Raw genomic sequence first — 19,070 nt, forward strand, 5'->3', positions numbered from 1 at the left:
GCCCAGTGCCATGGGGAGGGCAGGTGCCCCATACAGATGCCATGTTCTGGCCTCGGTGCTGGCACTGAAGCAGCTGCCCCTGCCCCCCGCTCATTGTGCCGGGCCCTGCACACCTCAGGTGTTCCCCCCCCCCCCGCCGGTGACAACATCAAGGGCCCACGGGAAGCCAAGCACAACCCGCTCTTCCAGAAGCTTGTCATGCTCCTGCACTTTGCCCACAAAGGTATGGGGAGGAAGGGATGGATCCTGTGTCTGTGTGACACAACCCCAGCCAGAGGGAGTGCTGCAGAGCCCTGCCAGCTTCCCAGATAACAGCTAACGATGGCTGAAGAGGGGAAGGGCCCTGGAACAGGTAGTTTGGGGCAGGGAGGGTCACCAGGGGCCTCAGGACTCCGGGGTCCCATCTCCGCTCTGCAAGGGGATGGCGGGTTATAGCAGAGGGCTCAGAGTCAGGACACCTTGATTCTATCCCAAGCTCTGGGAGGGGAGTGGATCGTGGTGGGTTGAAGCAGAGGGGGCTCGCAGTCAGGATTGCCCTCGAGTGGGGTCCCAGCTGTATCTTCCTTGTGACGTTCCATCTCTGTGCATTGCAGCAGGGGGACCCAACCCTGATTTCAACACCAACCTGGCAAACATCACTGAGCAGTGCCGGAGCATGGTCTTGACAAAGCATCCACTGAGGTGGCCATCAAGGGAAGGGTTCGTAGCTGCGTCCTGTCAGCCGGGCTCATGGGCTGCAGCCTTTTTCAATTCTCTGGTCAGGCCTGACCTTGCCGAGGTGTTACAGGTGTCACCCTGGATGCGGCAGGTACGTGGATGGGATGGATGAGGATGAGCTGTCTTTCACGATTTGCTGACTCGTGATCTGAGGACCGTGCTAACGCCACTGCGATCGGCTGCCTCTGTGACGGAGAGCACTGTGGTGACGTCACGCAGTTCCTTTTAACGGTTCTGTGACGGGAAGACCTGAGGTAGACTGTCAGTTACAGAACCAGTTCAGAGTGGCCTGTTAGCTGCCCTTTCCCGCCAAAGTTCAAACAGGGTGCAAAACCACCACCACCCAGCTGAAACAAAATGGAATCTTGTTGCTTGTGGCAAAGAGATGCCATATTAAATGTCTGACTCCATATTGGATAATCACCATTTTAGTGATTATGAGGGGATAAAATCAGAAAACCTCATTAAAAACACTATAAAATTACAAGATACAAATATATTAAAACTCTTAACAGGGGGCGTTCGCAGCCTTGAATGAAGGAGAGAGGCTGGGTTTGTAGTTATGATGCTGGGCTGGACTACAGGACTCGTGGTTTCTATTCCAGGTTCTGCCACTTAGTCCCTCTCTGACCTTGAGCAAATCACTCAGGTCAATGGTTCTCAACAAGGGTACAGATACCCCTGGGGGTATGCTGAGGGGGTGCACCAGGCAGTACACCATCTCATCTAGAGAGTGGCCTAGTTTTACAACAGGATACAAAAAGCACTCGCAAAGTCAGTACAAACTAAACTTTCGTACTGACAATGACTTGTTTATACCACTCTATATACTATACACTGAAATACAAGTTCAATATTCATATTGCAATTGATTCATAATTATATGATAAAAATGAGGAAGTAAGCATTTTGTCAGTACTAGTGTGCTGGAAGACTTTTGTATTTTTATGTCTGATTTCGTAAGCAAGTGGTTTTTAAGTGAGGTGAAACTTTGGCATACGCAAAAGAAATCACACTGCTGAAAGGGGTACAGTAGTCCGGAAATGTTGAGAGCCACTGGCTATTCCCTATGACTTAAGTCAGACTGGATCAGAGCGGAGGCCTCATTTGTTTGGTCAGTAATCTAATCTAACATAGTTCAAGTAGGCACTAGACAGCATTTTATTTTTATTATTCTTGTAACCATTTCTGACTGTTATGCCTCATTGCTGTACTCACTTAAAATCTCTCTTTGTCATTAATAAACTTCATTCATGGTTTCATCAATTCTGAAGCACTTAAAGAAGAGGAAAGTGATCAGGAACAGTCAGCATGGATTCACCAAGGGCAAGTTATGCCTGACTAATCTAATTGCCTTCTGTGACAAGACAACTGGCTCTGTGGATCAGGGGAAAGCAGTGGACATGTTATTCCTTGACTTTAGGAAAGCTTTTGATACGGTCTCCCACAGTATTCTTGCCAGCAAGTTAAAGAAGTATGGGCTGGATGAATGGACTATAAGGTGGCTAGAAAGCTGACTAGATTGTCAGGCTCAACGGGTAGTGATCATGGCTCCATGTCTAGTTGGCAGCCGATATCGAGCGGAGTGCCCCAAGGGTCGGTCCTGGGGCCGGTTTTGTTCAATATCTTCATTAATGATCTGGAGGAGGGCGTGGATTACACCCTCAGCAAGTTTGCAGATGACACTAAACTGGGAGGGGTGGTGGATACCCTGGAGGGTAGGGATGGGATACAGAGGGCCCTAGACAAATTAGAGGATGGGGCGAAAAGAAATCTAATGAGGTTCAACAAGGATAAGTGCAGAGTCCTGCACTTAGGATGGAAGAATCCCATGCGCTGCTACAGACAAGGGACCGAATAGTTAGGCAGAAGTTCTGCAGAAAAGGACCTAGGGGTTACAATGGATGAGAAGCTGGATACGAGTCAACAGTGTGCCTTTGTTGCTAAGAAGGCTAACGGCATTTGGGGTTGTATAAGTAGGGGCATTTCCAGCAGATCGAGGGACATGATCTTTCCCTCTATTCGGCATTGGTGAGGTCTCATCTGGAGTACTGTGTCCAGTTTTGGGCTCCACACCGCAAGAAGGATGTGGATAAATTGGAAAGAGTCCAGTGGAGGGCAACAAAAATGATTAGGGGGCTGGAGGAGAGGCTGAGGGAACTGGGATTGTTTAGTCTGCAGAAGAGAATTTGATAGCTGCTTTTAACTAGCTGAAAGGGGGTTCCGAAGAGGATGGATCTAGACTGTTCTCAGTGGTAGCAGATGAGAGTACAAGGAGTAACGGTCTCAAGTTGCAGTGCGGGAGGTTAGGTTGGATATTAGGAAAAACTTTTTCACTAGGAGGGTGATGAAGCACTGGAATGGGTTACCTAGGGAGGTGGTGGGATCTCCTTCCTTAGAGGTTTTTAAGGTCAGGCTTGACAAAGCCGTGGCTGGGATGATTTAGTTGAGGATTGGTCCTGCTTTGAGAAGGAGGTTGGACTAGATGACCACCTGAGGTCTCTTCTAACCCTGATATTCTAAAATTCTATGGATGGGCACCTAGGAAAACCAATAGGTCTTTTAAGATTCTAATGTTCCCCCCCTGACTTCCAAGCCAGCTGTCCCCCCACATCATGGAGACCTGGGTCCCCACACACCCCGCCCTGTGAGGGGGCTGTGTAGGGCCCCAGAATAGCTAGGGACGGCCCTGCCAGTCGCCTCTGCACCTCATACATTTTAGTCGCCTAGAGGATGTTAACTCACATACGAAGCAGTTAGTTTAACACAACCATGTTGTGGGAATGGATGGCCAGGATCCCCTGGGGGACTAACTTGAAGGGGAAAGGAGTCCAGGAGAGCTGGCTGTATTTCAAGGAATCCCTGTTGAGGTTACAGGGACAAACCATCCCAATGAGTCGAAAGAATAGTAAATATGGCAGGCGACCAGCTTGGCTTAATGGTGAAATCCTAGCGGATCTTAAACATAAAAAAGAAGCTTACAAGAAGTGGAAGGTTGGACTTATGACCAGGGAAGAGTATAAAAATATTGCTCGGGCATGTAGGAATGATATCAGGAGGGCCAAATCGCACCTGGAGCTGCAGCTAGCCAGAGATGTCAAGAGTTACAAGAAGGGTTTCTTCAGGTATGTTGGCAACAAGAAGAAAGCCAAGGAATGTGTGGGCCCCTTACTGAATGAGGGAGGCAACCTAGTGACAGAGGGTGTGGAAAAAGCTAATGTACTCAATGCTTTTTTTGCCTCTGTTTTCACTAATAAGGTCAGCTCCCAGACTGCTGCACTGGGCATCACAAAATGGGGAAGAGATGGCCAGCCGTCTGTGGAGATAGAGGTGGTTAGGGACTATTTAGAAAAGCTGGACGTGCACAAGTCCATGGGGCCGGACGAGTTGCATCCGAGAGTGCTGAAGGAATTGGTGGCTGTGATTGCAGAGCCATTGGCCATTATCTTTGAAAACTCGTGGCGAACCGGGGAAGTCCCAGATGACTGGAAAAAGGCTAATGTAGTGCCAATCTTTAAAAAAGGGAAGAAGGAGGATCCTGGGAACTACAGGCCAGTCAGCCTCACCTCAGTCCCTGGAAAAATCATGGAGCAGGTCCTCAAAGAATCAATCCTGAAGCACTTGCATGAGAGGAAAGTTATCAGGAACAGCTAGCATGGATTCACCAAGGGAAGGTCATGCCTGACTAATCTAATCGCCTTTTATGATGAGATTACTGGTTCTGTGGATGAAGGGAAAGCAGTGGATGTATTGTTTCTTGACTTTAGCAAAGCTTTTGACACGGTCTCCCACAGTATTCTTGTCAGCAAGTTAAGGAAGTATGGGCTGGATGAATGCACTATAAGGTGGGTAGAAAGCTGGCTAGATTGTCGGGCTGAACGGGTAGTGATCAATGGCTCCTTGTCTAGTTGGCAGCCGGTATCAAGTGGAGTGCCCCAAGGGTCGGTCCTGGGGCCGGTTTTGTTCAATATCTTCATAAATGATCTGGAGGATGGTGTGGATTGCACTCTCAGCAAATTTGCGGATGATAGTAAACTGGGAGGAGTGGTAGATACGCTGGAGGGGAGGGATAGGATACAGAAGGACCTAGACAAATTGGAGGATTGGGCCAAAAGAAATCTGATGAGGTTCAATAAGGATAAGTGCAGGGTCCTGCACTTAGGACGGAAGAACCCAATGCACAGCTACAGACTAGGGAATGAATGGCTAGGCAGCAGTTCTGCGGAAAAGGACCTAGGGGTGACAGTGGACGAGAAGCTGGATATGAGTCAGCAGTGTGCCCTTGTTGCCAAGAAGGCCAATGGCATTTTGGGATGTATAAGTAGGGGCATAGCGAGCAGATCAAGGGACGTGATCGTTCCCCTCTATTCGACATTGGTGAGGCCTCATCTGGAGTACTGTGTCCAGTTTTGGGCCCCACACTTCAAGAAGGATGTGGATAAATTGGAGAGAGTCCAGCGAAGGGCAACAAAAATGATTAGGGGACTGGAACACATGAGTTATGAGGAGAGGCTGAGGGAGCTGGGATTGTTTAGCCTGCAGAAGAGAAGAATGAGGGGGGATTTGATAGCTGCTTTCAACTACCTGAAAGGGGGTTCCAAAGAGGATGGCTCTAGACTGTTCTCAATGGTAGCAGATGACAGAACGAGGAGTAATGGTCTCAAGTTGCAGTGGGGGAGGTTTAGATTGGATATTAGGAAAAACTTTTTCACTAAGAGGGTGGTGAAACACTGGAATGCGTTACCTAGGGAGGTGGTAGAATCTCCTTCCTTAGAGGTTTTTAAGGTCAGGCTTGACAAAGCCCTGGCTGGGATGATTTAACTGGGAATTGGTCCTGCTTCGAGCAGGGGGTTGGACTAGATGACCTTCTGGGGTCCCTTCCAACCCTGATATTCTATGATGCTATGTTGTCAGTTTATTATCCAGTATGTAAATATGGTTCATTAACCAATATGTAAATATGCAAAATGATTTTTTTCTACATATCCATTGGAGCTGGCATGGAGGTGACTTCTCTAGCTCAGCTTCACTGTTGCAGTGGCTGGTTCTAAAGACGGAGAGGGAGTTCATTCAGGCGATTCACTCAAGGTGCTGTGACATCCATACGCCTGTTCTCTGGGTGTATTTCTCAGCGGTTGCCCAAGACCAGACTTTACAGGAGGGAGTTAGTAGGGTGCTTGTCAGCAACCAGACTAAAGTTGTTACCCAGCAGGCGGTGTCCTCTATGGCCAGGTGATGCTGGTCCCACTCACGTCTCCTTCGTACAGACATTTTGACTTGAGGAAGCGACGTGCTGAACAACATGGGACACTTTATACCATTTCTGTTGGATGGTGCAGCCTGGTCACACTGCTGGGCAAAGCTGGCCTGGGCCAATCAGGAAATGACCCATACTCATGGCAGAATCTTGGAACATCCAACTAGGATATGAGTTGTGTCTATTCTCACTATCCAAGGAGACAATGAGGCTATCACAATCCAGGGTGTAATCCAAACTAGTGAGGAGAGGTGGGGGGACATGTCACTGCCTGCCCTGTAACCTGGGGTGCCCAGTAATGATTTGCTGCTGTAGCTCCCAACCTGGACCACTCACAAACAGCCTCCAGCATCCGGTCTTACCCCAAGTGTCTGTGGATAGCTGCTGCCTGCCAGCCATGCTCAGCTCACACTCTGGCTTTCACAGCCTTGGTTATTACTGCAGGGTGATCCCAATACACACACAGTCCCAGATTTCCCCCAGAAATGTGTGGCCTGTATTGTCCAGCCTTCTCCTGGACAGTCCTGATAGAATAGGTCCATTGCCCCTCTAAGGGGGATCAATCTACAGTCATTTTTCCCACCCCAAATGGAGCTGCCCACACAGTTCACTTCATTTCAATTAAAGAAGAAAACAAATTTATTTAATCACAAAGGTAGATTTCAAGTGAGTACAAGTAATGAGGCATCAAAGTCAGAAATGGTTTCAAGAAAAATAAAAATAAAAACACTTCCTAGTACTAAACTGAACAAACTAGACGTGGTGCAAAGTGAAGTCCCTTGCCACAGGTTTCCAGTAGCACTGCTGACCAAGTTTCCAGTTCAGGATCAGTTCCTGAGGTCCAAGGGCTCCTTTTTGTCCTTTTAGGTGATAAGGAGAGATGAACAGGGAGAAATAACAAGAGGTGTTTCTGCCCCTCTCTTTTATAGTTCAATCACCCTTTGAAATGCAGACTTTTCTCAAAGCAACCCCTAAATAAAGTTCTCAGCTGAGCGGGAAGACGTGAACATGGTGGGAAAGAGGTTTCATGCTCGGCTAGAGGCGTTAACTTCTCCTTTGTTTTTGAGAAACACTTTTACCCACTCCCGAGATGTGTCTGGTCAACACACTTCAGTTGCAATTTCAGCTTCTGTTCCTAGTTTTTTAATACAAAGTTGCTGCATACATTTCACTATGATAATACTGGCCAGTAAGTTATAAGTTTTCAAATGATACCTATCATGTAAGGCATAATTTGTACAAAGATTATTATAGCAGTGTGTAGGGTTTGAATACAGGGGTGTATTCCATCCCAGAGGCCTCTTGAGACTTTGGAAAACTCCAGTATCCCCATGTAAAACACTTTGTGCTGTCCCAGTTGGTGTCAGACCTGTGGGGTCGTGGAGTGAACCTCAGCTCCAGTCTGTAACCTACCTCCACAAGCTACTTTCCATGGGCTCCCTGACCTGTGCTCCTTTGGCCAGCTTTGCATGACTCCATGCTCTTTCCATCAGCACTCTGAGCTGTGTGCAGAAATTAGGGATGTAAAAGGTAAAGTGATTACCTGGTAAGCATAGTCTTACCAGTTAGCCGCCTTAACTGTTAACCTCCACGCCAGCCGGAGCAGGCCCAGCCGGAAGAGCTCCAGCCAGCCAGAGCAGGCCCATAAATGCCATATTTTAATTGTTTAAACCAGCAGTGTCCAATACGTTCACCACTAGCCGCATGTGGCAAATTAGCCACAATTCAATAGGATATGCATGAGCAATGCGTTGGTGTATTGAAGACAACAGCACTGGAAGACAGGTTGCAGGCTTCGATATACAGCTTAACGTGGCTAGGATACAGTAATTTTGTGTTAGTAGTACCTGTTAATGATTTGAAAGGTCGTTTGTAATGTGTTTTTAAATCCATTTTTATAATGTGGCGAGTAAGAAACATTCAAAACCAAAAGTGTGGCTAGCATCGAATTTCAAACCACAAGTGCGGCTAGCATCAAATTGCTATTGGACACCGCTGGTTTAAACAGTTAACTTTTTAAAATTGTATTTACATCCCTAGAAGAAATTTCCATCTCGAAGTTCAAACAATTTCTATGGAAAGTCTCTTTCCACTCCTGGGTGGCTCCTTGGAGAGTAGTTCATCCCAGAGACATATACAGGGATTTGACTCATTTGCGTAGTCTGTGGGCATGGCTAACAGGAGAGAACAGTTGAGGAAAGAACATGAACAGTTCTACGAACCTCTGTGCCAGGGCTTGATTTTGCCGTACCCGTCAATGATTACATGTGTGACGTCACTTCATATGCGATACTCCCGGAGGAATTCTGCACCACTGCGCAAGCACAAACTTCATGTGCCCCACAAGTTATTTTTCACCCCAGAATAATTGATTTTGATGGAGCAGCGCTGCAATTACACCTTTCCCCTCTGGGGACTGTTATGGCACCAGAAGAGAGGGCAGCTGGCTTACGGCGGGAGCAGCCAGCCACAGAGAGGGAGGGGGTCAGAGGATGCATCACAGTGCTCTGCCTGTGGGGTCAGGTATGGAGGCAAGGAGTATGGGGGAGATGGACAGAATGGGACACACAGGGCTCCTGGGAAAGGCTGTGACCATCTACTCTAAGATCGCCCCACCTGGCCGCTCTTCCCCATACTGCTCAGTTAAGTCCCATTCCCAAACTCCACACAGTCTCTGCTGGGCATCATGGGGACAGGACCACCCCCTGGTCTGATTCTGCTGGCACTATGCCAGGCCCGCCAGCAGCCCCTGGGATCTGGTGGTGGCAGAGCGGTGTTAGTGAACTGGGGCCAGGTGAGGTTGCCCAAGTGAGCAAAGCATTTGCCACAGTCAGCACACCTGGACAGCTTCTCCCCGCCATGAATGCGCTGGTGTACTCCCAGGTATTAGCTTGTTGCCACGACTGAACTTCTTACCCCAGTTGGCACAGCGGTGCAGCTGCTCCCCGGTGCGTGTGTGCGCTGATGTCTGGTCAGCGTACTGGCATTGCTGAAGCTTTTCTTGCAATTGTCACAGTGGTAGGGCCGCTCCCCGGTGTGCGTGCACTGGTGTATTCTCAGCTTTGAGCTCTGTGAAAAACTCTTGCCACAGTCGGTGCAGCCACTTCCTTGTATGCGTGCGCTGGTGCGTTCTTAGGTGTGTGACCCGTGCAAAGCCCTTGCCGCAGTCAACACAGCGATACGGCCGCTCCCTGGTGTGTGCGCGCTGGTGTATTCTCAGGCTTGAGCTCTGTGAAAAACTCTTGCCGCAGATGGTACAGTTGTATGGCAGTTCCCCGGTGTGTGCGCGCCGGTGTCTTTTCAGGTGTGCAAACTGTGCAAAGCCCTTTCTGCAATCAGCACAGCGGTGCGGCCGCTCCCCAGTGTGTGCGCGCTGGTGTGTTCTCAGGGTTGATCTCTTTGCAAAGCCCTTGCCGCAGTTGGTGCAGCAATACGGCCACTCCCCGGTGTGCGTGCGCTGGTGTATTCTCAGCTTCGAGCTCGCTGCAAAGCTCTTGCCGCAGTCAGAGCAGCGGTACGGCCGCTCCCCCGTGTGTGTGCGCTGATGTAGTCTCAGATTTGAGCTCTGGGCAAAGCTCTTGCCGCAGATGGTACAGTTGTATGGCAGTTCCCCAGTGTGCGTGCGCTGGTGTCTTTTCAGGTGGGCAAACTGTGCAAAGCCCTTTCCGCAATCAGCACAGTGGTCCAGCCGCTCCCCAGTGTGTGTGCGCTGGTGTATTTTCAGGACCGAGGACCATCTGAATCTTCCGCCGCAGTCAGCGCAGCAATACGGCTGCTCCCCGGTGGGCATGCACCGGTGCTGCGTCAGTGGGGAGGGGTTGCTGAACCTCTTGCCGCAGTCGATACAGCGATGGGGACACCGGCCCATGGGGAGTCTCTGGTGTGTAGCCAGGTCCGGTCTCTGCCTGAGTCTGCCCCGGGGATGGACTGTGTCCTGTGCATGGATCCCTCTGTGGGCTGTGGGATTCTGCGTTCCTGCCGTGCTCTCTCCACATTCAGACTGTGTCCTCGTTCCTCCCGGGATCCTGAGCCCTGCTGGAGAGAGCAGAGGGAATCCCAGGGTTAGCTCACGGTTAGGGCTGCAGGTATGTCAAGGACAGGAAAATGTCACGGATGGAGCAATTTCCCCATTTCTGACTGTTTTTGGGATGGGTGCCTCACCCTGCAATGGCCACTCCTGTCCCACAGGGCTGCACCCAACACCTCGCTGTGGGCATTGAGACCTGGCCTGCGGGGTTACAGCGCCACTCAGATTTGCCCCTGAATCCAGTCACGATGGTCGGGGAGGCAGGTCAAATTTCAGTGACTGGCCTTGCCACCCATATGTTCTCTACCCCACACCAACCCCCCTGCACCAGGCTGGAGTTAGGGTTTCAGTGCTGGGAGAAGGGTGCTTCTCTGGGCAGCAAGTTCCCCCTGGTCAGGGCGAGGAGGAGGGCAGGTGTTTTAAATTGGGGGTGGGGGTGGGGAGGGTAGTACACCCAGCCAGTCAGTTACCTATAAAAATTCTTAGTAGCTGTTCTCTTTGCTTTACTTATAAAGGGTTAAGGAGTCTCACTGCGATGCTTAGGTAAGAGGAAGCAAGTGTGGACCTGGCCAAAAGAGCCAATGGGAAGGCTAGAACTTTTTAAAATTGAGAAAAAACTTCTCCTTTGTCTCTCTGTTGTTTTCTCAGCTGGATAGAGAGGGCACCAGCTATGCTGTAAGAAGCTTGGGGCCCACAGGCGCCAACTTCTGCTGGTACCGGTGGGTGCTTTACCTGCTCTGGCCCCGCCCTGACTCCACCCCTGCCCCATCCTAACCCCTTTCATAGATACCAAGGTCAGAAGGGACCATTATGATCATCTAGTCCGACCTCCTGCACAACGCAGGCCACAGAATCCCACCCACCCACTCACTCCTGCGAAAAACCTCTCACCTATGTCTGAGCTATCGAAGTCCTCAAATCGTGGTTTGAAGACTTCAAGGAGCAGAGAATCCTCCAGCAAGTGACCCGTGCCCCATGCTACAGAGGCAGGCGAAAAACCTCCAGGGCCTCTTCCAATCTGCCCTGGAGGAAAATTCCTTCCTGACCTCAAATATGGCGATCGGCTGAACCCTGAGTATATGGGCAAAATTCACCGTTCCCTGCCCTAACTCCTCCCCCTCCCTACACCTATTTCAACCCCTTCCCCAAATCCCCGTCCTGACCCCGCCTCCTCCTCTGAGCACACTGCGTTCCTGCTTCTCCCTGCATTTGAAACTACAGATATGTAGGTAGAACAGGAATATTTAGACCAATGGTGGGCAAACTTTTTGGCCTGAGGGCCGCATTGGATTTCCGAAATTTCCCTAACCGGCCCTCCATACAATTTCGGAAACCCCATCCAAACCCCCCTCTCCTTCCTGACGGCCCCCCTGGGGCCTCATCCACCCCCTCTGCTCTCTGACCACCCCTGGACCCCCCGCCACCCCATCCAACTCCTCTCCTTCCTGACAGCCCCTCCCCCCCCGGACACCTGCCCCATCCAACCACCCCTTCTCCCTGTCCCCTGACCACCCCCGGAACCCCCACCCCTGACTGCCCCCTGCTGCCCCATCCAACCCCTCCTCTCATTCCTGACTGCCCCCCCGGGGGATCCCTGCCCCCATTCAACCCCCCTGTTCCCCGCCCTCTGACTGCCCCAACCCCTATCCACACCCCCGCCCCCTGACTACCTCCCGAACTCCGCTGCCCCCTATCCAAACCTCCGACCCACCCGCTCCCTGCCCTCTTACCGCGCTGCCTGGAGCACAGGTGGCTGGCGGCATGGCTGCACCAGGACAGGCAGCCATGCACCGCGCGGCAGAGAGCACTGGGTTGGGCCGCAGCTCAGCAGCCCCCCCGCACCCTCCCCGCCCAGAGCATTGTGCTGGCACCGTGGTGTGCTGAGGCTGCGGGGGAGGGAGAACAGCAGGGAAGGGGCTGGGGGGAGCTTCCCCGGCGGGGAGCTCAGGGGCCAGGCAGGAGGGTCCTGCAGGCCGTAGTCTGCCCACCCCTGGTTTAGACAGATGTGATCAGGTCTCTCTCTTTACTTTGGGCTTGTGGATTCATCTGTGCTAACACAGGTGCTTTTGTTTTGTTTTTGTAACCGCTAAGCTGGACCCCAAGAAAGCCATTCCTGGTGTTTAATCCTTGCAGTTGCATTTTTGTGCTATATATATCTAACAGCAGCCTAATTTTCCAGATGTGTTTTCTTGCTTTTTTTTTGTTCAATAAAAACTTTTTTTTTTTTTTAAGAGGATGGGATTTCTCTGTCTTAAGAGGTCCGTGCACATGTTTTTCTATTAGCTGGTGGCGACAGCTGATTTCTTTTTCTTTTCCTTTTCTCAGCCCTTCCCCATAGGGGGAGCTGAAAGAGTTTGGGGGTACCCCACAGGAAGGAATTCTCAAGTGTGCCTTCCTGGGCTCTCAGAGGGGTTCTGCACTTAGGGGGTGGCAGCATTTACCAACCCAAGACCAGGGAGATCTCTAACCTTGGAAGTTTAATACAAACCTGGAGTGGCCAGTATTAAGTTTTAAAGTCCTTGCAGGCCCCCACTGTTGGGATATATAAGGGTTAAGTAAAGACATGGAAAACCGCTGGTGTGCTAGCATGGTATCAGGGAGTAGACACAGGCCTGCACTATTCCTTCGCCTAACAGATAAAGTGTTACCCCTTTCCCCTCCCTTCTCCTTGTGAAGAATTAAGAAGTGTTGCAGCTGCATGAGAATTGTGGGGATCTAAAGAATACCTTTTGGGTAAAGAAGCGTTATCTCCTCCTCCCTTCCTTTCCCAGCTACATAAGCAAGCCCTGGGTCATGGCCGCTTTCTCCCTCCCCTGCAAACTGCTGATCCAAGGAGTTCATTACTGCAATTATAGCAAAAAAGTGTATCTTCAAAGTAAAACTTATAGGCAAATATGCTAATGAGGTAAATAGTAATCAGGGGCGGGAATAATTATATGCAGTATAGGCAAAAAGAAAAGGAGGACTTGTGGCACCTTAGAGACTAACAAATTTATTTGAGCATAAGCTTTCACGAGCTACAGCTCACTTCACCACTGAATGCATCCGATGAAGTGAGCTGTAGCTCACGAAAGCTTATGCTCAAATAAATTTGTTAGTCTCTTAGGTGCCACAAGTCCTCTTTTTCTTTTTAGTGGATACAGACTAACACGGCTGCTACTCTGAAACCTGTCACTCAGTATAGGGTTATCAATATTCATTGTATTTCAACTACCTGAAAGGGGGTTCCAAAGAGGATGGCTCTAGACTGTTCTCAGTGGTAGCAGATGACAGAACAAGGAGTAATGGTCTCAAGTTGCAGTGGGGGAGATTTAGGTTGGATATTAGGAAAAACTTTTTCACTAGGAGGGTGGTAAAACACTGGAATGCGTTACCTAGGGAGGTGGTGGAATCTCCTTCCTTAGAAGTTTTTAAGGTCATGCTTGACAAAGCCCTGGCTGGGATGATTTAGTTGGGGATTGGTTCTGCTTTGAGCAGGGGGTTGGACTAGATGACCTCCTGAGGTCCCTTCCAACCCTGATATTCTATGATTCTATGATTGTGTGGGTGTTCATATTACTCCATAAGGGTTTTGGGAGTGTTGTAATAAATGTAGGAATTTACATGCTAATGTAAATAAAAAGAGTATGATGTAACTAATCCAGTGCTTACTGGACAATTGGGTCCAGGGGAACAAGTACCGCAATAAAGAAGCCCATCTACTCAAATCTGCCCCTGGGTCAGCCTGTTCTTCTTCCAGCACCCACCTTCTGCAGTCTAAGTGCCAGAGCAGGGAATCAACCTTGACAACAGGGTTTATTAAAAATCCTGGAGCAGTCACAGTAAATTTACAGACCTGTGATTTTACTAAAGTTACTGTAACCGCTCCATAATTTCTGATAAAAAAAAATGTGGTGACAAATCTGCAGCCTGACTCAGGGTGGTTCTACCCTTTGGTGTTTCCGCAGCACCTTGCGCCTGCTCCCACAGGGGCTAGGCATGTCTTGGGTCTTGGTTTAAGCTTCAATTTTAGCCTGCCCAGGATACAGGCAGCGCCTGGCACAGCAAGGCCTGGTTTTGTTTCCAAACTTATTTTGTGTTTATTGCAATCAGAGGGGTTTATTTATGTGGTATTAGTTCTTCACTTTCTCCTGTTTTATAGGATGAGGCCTGTTCCCCAGTTATTTTGCTGTTATAATTATATTGGTTTGAAACTAGTTTAGTTGAGGGGCTACAATCCCTTCATGTGGACGCAGTGAGACCAGTTTAAAGCTGCTTAGAACAATGTAGCTTATTCCTGTGGGGGAGCGAGTCCTTTTCTAGGAATTCCTTTGAAGAAATCATTTACTCTCAGCCTGAGGTTTCAGTCTTTGTGTGAAACTAAAACTAAACTAAAATCCTCAAGAAGATGAGGATTTTGGGGGGTGTCTGTGTGTGAAGGATTTGAGGGGATGACCAGTCACTCAGAGTTTGTGTGATGTAACCTGGAAAACATGTCTGTATTGTGTCACAACCCGCTCCCTGGCACTGCTGAGCTGGAAGGGGTGAATGGCTGCCACCCAGCCTTTGGTCTACAGACAGTCACAGACACGTTAGGGCTGAGGGCTGTGCTAAGCATTGACACTGAAGCAATGTAAGTGACAAAGTTTTCATGCCACAAAAAGCAGGAGGAGAGGGGATGGGACAAAGGCCATACCGCCACCCTCTCTCTCACAGCTAGCTCATACACCAGGGTACTCCAAGTCATGGCCCGCAGGACAATTTAATCTGGCCCCTAAATGTGTCCACTCCCCCCACAGCAGCTGCCTGGCCCGCGGGGCAGTTTTAGAGCATTACAGCGAAGTGCTGTAGGTGCTAGAGATCTGTTCTGCACCATGGCACCTCTGCATGGCGTCACCTTACACTAGTCGTATGTGACTGACCCTGCCCGGCATCATTCCTAGCTTTCTCCTTGCTCGCTGGGGACAGGTTTCTCCAGTCTGAGAGGTCACATGCGAAGTGAAGTGGCAGAGAGGGGGTGGGGTGGGAACCTGGGGAGAACAGCACCTTCTCTGCCAAGGGCCTGCGACTCTGGGATGCTCTTGCAGGGGGCAGAGCCATGAAAAGCCATTTGAAAAATCTCTAGGGCGCCCTTTATCTTGGTATGATTTTCTGAGGTGTGGGAAGCCTAGCAGGTCTTGTGTTCTATGACCGGACAGGCTTGTCTTTCTACCCAGGTGCTTGTTTGCCCCCCATCAGCCAGTTCACACAGTCTCTATCTTTCTCTCCCCTCCTCCCCCACACCAGTCCATGTACCCCATCTCCTCAGAGCGAGGGCAGGGGAGACAGGGCTCAGGAGAGCTTTCAGTGAATGCCTTATAGACAGCACCCAGCGTCTCTCAGAAACTTCGCCAGCACACAGACTGATTCTGTGTGTTACACACACAGTCTCCAGCTCTTTCACACTCACCTCTGAACACATACTTGTAATATTGTTGTTACTTCTTGGTACTTTCTGTAATGCATATATATTTTGACTGGTCTAAACACTAGCCCCTAGTTCCCAGCTTCAGTTTGTCTCTCTTCAGCCCCCAGCCAGTGAATCTCGCTCTGCCTTTGCCTTCTACATCAAGGAGCGCTCCGCTAGCAGGTGTGTAAATCAGAAGGGACTGATTATGACTCACCTGAGGAGGGGCTCTCAGGCCCAGAGTGTACCGTGGAGCCCTTGGCATCCTGGATCCAGAGCTCTGCCTCCCCAAGCTCGATCCGGTGGATTAAGTCCGGTTTGGAACCTGAAGAGCCTGTTTTGGGGGAAAGTTTTATTCCTAAAGTTTTGGGGGCAGGGACTCGTTTATGTGTCGGTGCAGCCCAGCACAACAGGGCCCACATCTCGGTCAGGGTGTGTCTGCACAGCACCTGGCACGATGAGGCTCCAATCTCGGACACTGCTTCAGAGGAAAGCGCAAGAGATCCCAAGCAGGAGAATAATGAAATAAACCAGAGATCTCAAACTCCAATCACCAGGAGAGCCACACGAGTACTACTACTACATTGGCCCAAGGGCCACATCACTGACACCCCCCCACTGCCCCTGCCCCCCATTCCAACCCCTTCCCCAAATCCACGCCTCTGCCCCACCTCCTCCCCTAAGCACACAGCTCCGGGCTCCTCCCCCCTCCCTCCTGGAAAGCGATAAGCACCTGGAGGTAAGCAGAGGAGCAGGGACGTGGCGCGCTGGGGAGAGGGGGAGTGGGGAACCCCTGAAATAAACCTTTCTTAGAGGAGATTTCTTCCTGTCTCTCACTCGTACTATGAATTGGCAACATCTACAACCTTTCTCACTTTGCAGTGGGAGCCAAGTTTAAAGCCTTGCTGGGGTAACTCTAGATCAGAGGTGGGCAAACTTTTTGGCCCAAAGGCTACATTGGGGTTGTAAAATTGTATGGAGGGCCAGCTGGGGAAGGCTGTGCCTCCCCAAACAGCCTGGCCCCGCCCACTATCCGTCCCCTCCCACTTCCCACCCCCTAACTGCCCCCTCACAATCCCCGACCTATCCAAACCCCCCTGCTCCTTGTCCCCTGACCACCCCCTCCAGAGACCCCCCCATCCCTAACCACCCCTTATCTAAGCCCCCCTGCTCCTTGTCCCCTGACTGCCCCCCCAGGACCTCCCCACCCTAACTGCCCCCCCAGGATCCCAACCCTCCCCGTCCCCTGACTGCCCCGACCCCATCCACACCCCAGCCCCCTGACAAGCCCCCAGGACTCCCACGCCCTATCCACACACCCCGTTCTCCATCCCCTGACCACTCCCCCAGAATCTCTGCCCCATCCAACCGCTCCCTGCCCCTTATCCAACCCCCTGGCCCCCTTACCATGCTGCTCAGAGCAGCGTGCCGGGCGACCACACAGAGCCAGACATGCTGCCCCGCAGGAGTGCACAGCCCTGACCTCCAGAGCGCTGCCCATGCGGCGGCATGGCTCCGGGAGAGGGGGAGAAGGCAGGGGAGGTCCGGGGACTAGTTCCTTGTCCGGGAGCTCAGGGGCTGGGCAGGATGTGGCCAGACGTAGTTTGCCCACCCCACTCTAGATGTTCCATAGAAATATCCCATTCTGCTAACACTTTGGCCTCTATGCTATCTTGTGGCAGTACGTTCCATAGGACAACTGTGTGACATGGATTTCCCTCTTTTTGCGAATACAGACTAACACGGCTGTTACTCTGAAACCATGGATTTCCTTGTCTTTCTTCCTTCCTTCCTACAGAAACACCAGTGAACACCCATTAGTTTCAGATTAAGAGACAGGGTGAATAGAAAATCCTCCACCACCTTCTTTTTGGTCATTATTTCACTTACCCAACTGTCTCCTGAAATATGGATCATGGGGAAGACTTTGGAAGAAGGGAACTTTGCTCCTTTGCCACCTTATAGCTGTTGAAAACTTTCGAGCATGTCATTAAGGCAAATCGGCCACAATGTGTCATGGCAGGTGTCACCCGGTGTCACCGTTACACAGACATTCCAGTTCTTTTGCATTGTTCAACTGGACAGTTGTTAAATTTACGATGCTCATTCTTTTGGGGGAGGTGGGGAGCTGTTGCAACAGCAGTGTTTTCCCCCTGCCTAGAGTCAGCTCCTGAGGCAGAGTTGCAGCCCTCAACCTCTGGCTGGCATTCTGGGAAGAGATGGTTGCTCATGGGCTCTTTGCTACCATCAGGGATGTGCCACGACTGAGGCAGGTAATGCAAATAAACCAGTTACACTAAGATTAGCCCCAGGCTCCCAAGCCCTGAGTTCTCCTCGAACGAGCTGACCTGAAAGGGGCTGGCATTTGCCACCACTCAGTGACAGGGTGCCACATGGGGAACCCAAATGTTTTTCAGATGTGAATAAATGAAGGGAAATTGGTCCTTACCCAGGGAAACGAGGGCCCGGTAATTCCTCAGCATCTGGTCCCGGTACAGCTGCTTCTCTGGCCGGGATAAGAGCTCCCACTCCTCCCGGGTGAAATACAGAGCCACCTCCTCAAACGCCACCCGCAGCTGCTGGCACAAGCGTTACACACTCAGCACCCTCCGCGCCAGCCCCAGCCCGGGCTCTCCGCAGGGGACGCGGGTTCGAGGGCAGCGGCTCCCGGGGAACCCCCAGCCCAGCAGCTGTGACCCAGGGAGACCCCCCCGCACAGCCCCCCGGGGACTCGGGCCCCGCTGGCCGGCGACAGGAGTCGCCCTCGGCTCCCCACGGGGCTCTGGGGCGGGGCGCTGGGAGGGGCCCGAATCCCAGGGCAGGGACCAGGCTCCTCCCCCGGCCGGAGTCCCCGCCTCCGCCCCAGGCCTGGGCTCGGCCCCGCTCCCGCCCCCGGCTCGGCCGCCTCGGGGCTCCTCGGCCCGGCTCCGCGTGTCCGCCCGGCCCGGGGCCCCCAGCGCCGCTCCCCGGCCCCAGCGCTCCGGCTGCGGCAGCCCCCAGCCCCGGGGTCACTAGCGCGGGAGGGACCCGGTCCCGGCCCCCCTCGGCCCCAGCCGGGACCAGCCAGTGCCCGGCCGGGGAGTCCCCGCCCCGCGTCCTACCTGCGCCGGCCCCGCTGCAGCCATCGCCGGGCTCGGCTCCGGCCCCGGCCGCTTCCTCCGCCCGGGCAGCGACCTCCCGCCCCGCGGCTGGTGCCTCCCTGCGCACGGGGCGGGCTGGGACCCAGGGGGCCGGGAAGGCCCCGCCCCGCTCCAGTCCCGCTGCCCTCCCCGGCCGCCCCACCGGCTCTGTCGGGGAGCCGGGGGAGGCTCCAGCGCAGGGACCTTCTGGCCCAGCCCCCCGGACTCCCAGTTCACCGCGAGGATCCCGGAGCCCTGCGACGGGGCTCTGTCCCCAAGAGCAGCATGTGCTGGAACTCCTGTCTCTGGGGGCTCCCTCTGCCCCCCCATCCTGAGCGAACCCCCTCGGGGTGTCACGCTGAAGGCCAGCCTGGGGTGCAGATGGAGCTGCGACAAGCCAGAGAGAGAAGGTCCCCGACACCAGGCTGGGGAAGCAGGGGCATGAAATCCATGGGTGGCATAACAGGGGTGGGGGGCTGTAATACAGGGGGATGGACAGAGGGTGGGGATTGGGGCCAGGTAAGC

General features: G+C 52.1%; 1 pseudogene across 1 annotated transcript; it reads right to left on the reverse strand.

Moving 5' to 3' along the window:
- Nucleotides 1-6,634: 6,634 nt before the first annotated feature.
- LOC140913666 (uncharacterized) lies at nucleotides 6,635-18,621 on the reverse strand (annotated as a pseudogene). Its single transcript, XR_013636009.1, has 4 exons — nucleotides 18,528-18,621; nucleotides 17,876-18,005; nucleotides 15,644-15,760; nucleotides 6,635-10,009 (listed from the first exon to the last, which is right to left on the reverse strand). The product of XR_013636009.1 is annotated as an uncharacterized LOC140913666 (transcript).
- Nucleotides 18,622-19,070: the final 449 nt, after the last annotated feature.

This window comes from Lepidochelys kempii, chromosome 6 (genome assembly GCF_965140285.1).
Source record: "Lepidochelys kempii isolate rLepKem1 chromosome 6, rLepKem1.hap1, whole genome shotgun sequence".
In the NCBI taxonomy this organism is placed as follows: Eukaryota; Metazoa; Chordata; order Testudines; family Cheloniidae; genus Lepidochelys; species Lepidochelys kempii.